At 41.1% G+C, this 6000-nt stretch overlaps 1 pseudogene; it reads left to right on the forward strand.

The window, feature by feature from the left end:
* LOC139021543 (histone chaperone ASF1B-like) overlaps positions 1-5314 on the forward strand; it is a 31781-nt pseudogene extending 26467 nt beyond the window's left edge.
* The last annotated feature ends 686 nt before the right edge of the window (positions 5315-6000 follow it).

The following is a 6000-nucleotide window of genomic DNA, read 5'->3' on the forward strand; positions in this document are numbered from 1 at the left end:
AGAAGGGAAGAAAAGAGAGAAAGAAACAGAAAAAAATATTTGAAATTATATTGACTGAAATTTCTCTAAATTAATATAAGACATGAAACCACAGATCCAGGAAATTAAGAGAACACCAAGCAAGATAAAAAACTATTTATATTAGGTACATGTTTTCAAATACATAAAATCAAAGACAAATAAAAGTCTGGAAAGAAACTGTGGGGGAAATATATCTTATCTGTAGAGGAACAAAAATAAGAATTACATCTGACTTCTACCCAGAAATCATATAGTCAATAACAGAAAACAGGGAAATATTTAATGTGTTAAGAGAAAAGGACCACCAACCTGGAACTTTATATCCTACAGTATTACCTTTCAAAACTGATAAAGGTAGTAAAGTAAACGTTTTGTTTTGTTTTGTTTTCAGGAGAAAAAAAATGTGGAAATTTGTTGTCAGTAGGCTAGCTTTGCAAGAAATATTGAAAGAAGTTCTTTAGAGAAAATTAAAATAATAGCAATTTTAAACTGAGATCCACATAAAGTAAAGAAGAGCATTGAAAACAAAATAAGTAAAGACAGAATAAAAACTTTAATTTTTTGCATGGTTTATTGATATAATAGATAACAGTTTGTTTAAAATAATACTAAAAATTTATTTGATTATATATGTTATATAAATATCTATCTATCTACTTATATATTTTTATACTAGAGGCCCAGTGCATGAAAATTTGTGCACTTGGGGGGATCCCTCAGCCTGGCCTGCACCCTCTTGTAGTCTGGGAGCCCTTGGGGGATGTCCAACTGCCAGCTTATGCCTGCTCCCCACAGGGGAGCTGCCGTGGAGGCGGGAGAGGCTCCTGCCACTGCGGCTGCACTCACCAGCTGTGAGCTCGGCTTCTGGCTGAGCAGCACTCCCCCTGTGGGAGCACACTGACCACCAGAGAACAGCTCCTGCATTGAGCGTCTGCCTCCTGGTGGTCAGTGTGTGTCATAGAAACTGGTCGTTCCACTGTTTGGTCTATTTGCATATTAGCCTTTTATTATTTTTATATGTAAGGAGAAATGAATGACCATACTAACACTACTCAAAAGAAAGCAGCAAGAGTAGCTATTAATTTCAGATAGAGCAGTTGTCAAACCCAGGGAACTAATCCAGAATAAAGAAAAGCATTAAATAATGATGCAGGATCAGTTCTCCAAGAAGGCATAACAGTCCTCAACATGTATGTAACTAACAAGAAAGCATCAAACTGTGTGCAGCAAAAACTAATAGACCTGTAAAGAGAAAATGATGTGTATGATGTCATACTTGGAGACTTCAACACCCATTTATGAGAAATGGACAGACCCAGCAGGTAGAAAATCAACAAAGATATAGTTAAACTCAATGATGTCATCAAACAACTGATCTAAATTGGCATCTATAGATTACTTGACCTAACAACAGGAAAATACACATTTTTCTCAAGCTCATATGAAATAGTCAATAAGATAGACCACATTCTGGGCCATAAAGAACATCTTAGAAATTTTAAAATATAGAAACATACAATGTCTGCTCTCAAACTAGAATGTATTGAGCTAGAAACCAACAACAGAAAGATAGCTGGAAAAATAAAAGTATGTGAAGATTAAAGAAAACACATCTAAATAACACATAGGTCAAAGAAGAAACCACAACATAAATTCTAAATATTATGAATTAAATAAAAATGAAAACTCAACTTATTAATAGTTATGTAATAGAGTGAAAGCAGTGCTTAGAAGAAATGTATCGTAGAATGAATATATTAGAAAAGAAGAAAGACCTAAAAGCAATAGCTTAAGTTTCCACCTTAGAAAACCAGAAAAAGAAGAGAAAATTAAACCCAAAGTAAGTAGAAGGGAAAAATGATAAGGATTAGAGAATAAATCAATAAAATTAAAAACAGAATATGGATATGAAAATGACATCACATATTAAAATAATCTTAAAAAGAACAAAGTTAGAGAACTTACACTACCTGACTTCAAGCTTTTCTATAAAATGACACTAATCATAAGAGTGTGACAACTAAATAGGATAGTTAACCCTGAAATAGACTTGTACTTATAAAATTACCCTTAAGAAAATGAGTAACTAAACCAGAAACTAAAAAATTACTAGTCCATATATCTGAGAAAAGACTAGTGCCCAAGATTTATAAATAATCCATGCGACTACATATTGGATTGATAAAAACCTCAATTAAATAATGGGCAAAATATTTAAAGAGAGTTCATAAAGCAACATACATGAACAACCAATACTCATATGGAACATTTTCAATGTTTTGTTGATCATGGAAATGCAAATTAAAACTACAGTGAAATCCATCACACTGTCACCAGAACTCATAAAACCTAACAGGCTGACAATCCTAAAGGACGGAGAGGATGAGGAGGAACCACAACTCTCATACTTTCCTGGTAATAGTGTGAAATGCTGGACAACCATAACTCACACACCAGAGAAGTAAAAAATTACAAACCACAGGCTCTAGCAAATGTTAACAAGCATGCGCAACGACCATAGCTTTCATCCATTATTGGTGGGCTTGTCACTGAGTACAACCAGTTTGAAAAACTGAAACTGAACTAGCATGTGCCTTCTGACCTAGAGATATTTTCTCCTAGGTATAAGCCCATATATCCAGGAAAAGGGGTGTTCCAAAATGCACATAGTAGTAAAATTGATAATACTCAACAAATGCAAATACACAAATGACCATTAATAAGAGAAAGGGAAAAGCTGAAAAAAATGTTTGAAAATAAAAATTAATGAATTACAGCTACACACAATTTCATGAATAAGTCTCAAAAACATAATGTTGAATAAGATGGGTTAGAAAATATCAGAATACATACAATCTACATTGTTAGAAGTTAGAGAGTGGTTACAGTTGAGATTTGCTAAAAGTGGGCATAAGAGGGGTCACGGGAGAACAAGTGATATCCTATTTCTTTATTGGATTGCTTGTTATACAGGTGTAACCAGATGAAAAGTCATCAAGCTCTATACTTACACTTAATGCACTTTTCTGAATGCATGATTTTCCTCAATAAAATTTTACTTAGAAACAAAGCATGTCAGCACAATGGTTCAATAGGCAGCCTCAAGGTCTCATTCCCCTTTCTCCTTGAAACATCACTAAACAAGCAAAACTGTCAGGACCAACTTTGTCAGAACTCCAAGCAAATGATAAATCACAAAAAAAGCAACTTTAAATGGTAGGAAAGCAGTGTGTGTGTGTGTGTGTGTGTGTGTGTGTGTGTGTTAACTTGCCCCACAGCCTCTTCCCCATAGCAGGTTCTGAAGCAGCAGCAGCCCTGGGTGAGAACCTGTTCCTGGATCTAGAGGCAGCAGAACAGATCTTTTAGTTAAATTATTATGTACTACAGGTTTGGTGCACGAATTCATGCATGGGTGGAGTTCCTCAGCCTGGCCGGCGATCAGGGCTGATCAGGGCCATCTTGCCCAGTCCCGATCAGGCTGATTGGGGCTGGCTGACTGGCTGGCCAGCCAGGGGGAGGGACCATGGGAGGTTGGCTGGCCATGAGAGGTTGGCTATGGGAGCACACTGACCACCAGGGGGTAGTTACTGCTTTGAGCATCTGGCCCCTGGTGGTCAGTGCACATCATAGCAACTGGTCGACTGGTCATAACAGTTGCTTAGGCTTTTATATATATAGACTAAAGGCCCAGTGCATGAAATTCATGCACTGGTGGGGTCCCTAGCGGTTGTTGGCTGCCTGCCAGGTACTCCTCCCTTCTTCTGGCTGCCTGCCTCTGAAACCACAGGCCAGGGCCACTCTCCCTTCCCCCTGCCAGCCCCACCCCCTGGTTGAATTCCCAGACGAACTACTGGTCAAGAGGACAATTTGCATACTACACTTTTATTATATAGGATATCTGTCCAAAATTGTTGGGGGGCTGCCTGAAAGAGTGATGTGAGCTGCTCAGCTTTTTAAATCTAACTTGGAACTCAGGATAGAAAAGTGGTAAGAATTGCTCAAAAACACTGCAAGGTGAACTGCAACCTGTAGGTGCCTAGGGCAAAAGATTATGGCTTTAAAATCTATTTGACTCTCTAAAGCCCTGGAGGAAAATCTGGGGGAATTTTTTGAAATTAGAATAGTCAAAAGCACCCATGTATAGATTTTTAAAATCCATATGCATGCCCACGGCAAGACACGTACTCATAAAAGATCTGAGAAGACTCTAAGCTCTCACCTTGAGCATATACCTGAGGTTAGTGCAACCCTGCTGAGTGTTGGAGTCCCCAGCATAGAGACAATCCACAATGACTGGAAGAGGTGTTTGGTTTTCCTTGTCTGTTTATTTTTCCTCTTCTTTTTCGTAGCTCCTGGTGTTCAAGAAATTCTCTATCAAAACATTAGCTGAATACAAGCCAGAGAATTCAGTAACCACACACAGAAGGCATACCATCTTCGTAAAAATAGCTTGGAAAATTCACTAAACAAATGAACTCCTATAGTCTTCAACAATCAATAGAACAGAAAAATCTGGTCGAGGGTGGGGTGGAATCTGATTTCCAGAGATACCACGTTGTCATATTCAAAAGTCCAGTTTTCAGCACTTCAGTCCTCAGACAGAGGAGGTGAGAGGTTCTGAGGAAAATGCTGTCCTGTTGACCCAACAGGACCCAGAGGTGAGCTTGGTCCAGCGCCAGCTTCAGCCGCTGTGGGGCGAGGCGACCGCCAAGGTGTTGATGCTGAACCTGGCGGTGCTGGAGAACCGGAGCCCTTCCACAGCCCCCTTCCGGTTCCAGGTCAGCTTTGAGTGCAATGAGACTCTGGCGGACGGCCTGCAGTTGCAGATCATTTATGTTGGCTCAGCTGAGAGTAGGAGTTTGATCCAACCCTAGACTCAGTGCTGGTTGGTGGTGCAGGGAGACACGTGTTCATCTTTCAGGCTGATGTCCGAAACTCATCCCTCCTCCGTGAGAGCGATGCCTTCGGTATGCCCTTGGGCCTCATCACCTGCACCAACCATGGACTATTAAGGAGTTCATCCCCGTGGGCTATTAAGTCAACAATGAGTACCCCAACCCAGAGATATAGAAGAACCCAAAGCCAGACCTCTCTCAGTTCCAATGGATCATCTTGGCTGGAGTCCCTTGGTGATCCGTTTCCACATCCACATCCACACAGACAGGTTGGAGGTCATAGAAAACTAGGACCCACCCTAACCTCAGCCTCCCCATCAACTGCACCTCTGTCAAGGGCTTGGGGCACCCTGTTCATCCCTGGCCTCCTCTGGAAGAACTTAATGGACTACATGTAACTGTGGAACTCCAGGCCCTACCTGGGCCCAACTGGGACTAAGGCCAGTCTCCAATACACCTGGAGGGGGCAGTCAGGCCTCCCGGAGAATCCTGTGGGGGCCATCTGGAAGACTTTGGGGCCATCAACTGCATTCAGGCCTGTCAAACTTGTCTGCAAGGAAAAAATGGGCCTCAGATCTCTCCCAGTCTTATCCCAGAAGGATTGGCTCACCTTTACTGCCCAGTCCTATAAAAAGTAGATACTTAGTTCTTAATTCTCCCTAACTTGTGTTCTTTCTCTCTCTTCCACATGCAGGCCATGTGTCACCATCCTCCCCATATGAGTACCGTTGACCCAGAGCACTTCCCACAGACACCCCTGGCTTATCTTGAAGCTTTCTTGGTCAGTGGGTGGCAAGGATCTGGTCCTGTGGGGCCAAAGGTTCTATCATTCCTTTCCCTTCCCAAACATCTGAGTGGACCCACTCAGCTTTCTGGAGTCACAGAGAATCTGGGTTAGAAGGTGGACTCAGGCACAAGTTCTGTCCTCTTCCCAGGATGATTTTTAGTGTGTTTTCTTTTTCAATCTAACAGCCTCTGGGCAACTCTTTTCCCAAAACTGTGATCTGTGGAATGCTGAGAGATGATGGTTGAGTCTCCTCTCAGTCACAACCACTTTCTCCCTGCCTCCTCACTGGATCTGGAT

The sequence above is a fragment of the Myotis yumanensis genome, unplaced genomic scaffold, assembly GCF_028538775.1.
Source record: "Myotis yumanensis isolate MYYU_CA2020_CCGP unplaced genomic scaffold, mMyoYum1.0.hap1 SCAF_13, whole genome shotgun sequence".
NCBI classification, from domain to species: Eukaryota; Metazoa; Chordata; class Mammalia; order Chiroptera; family Vespertilionidae; genus Myotis; species Myotis yumanensis.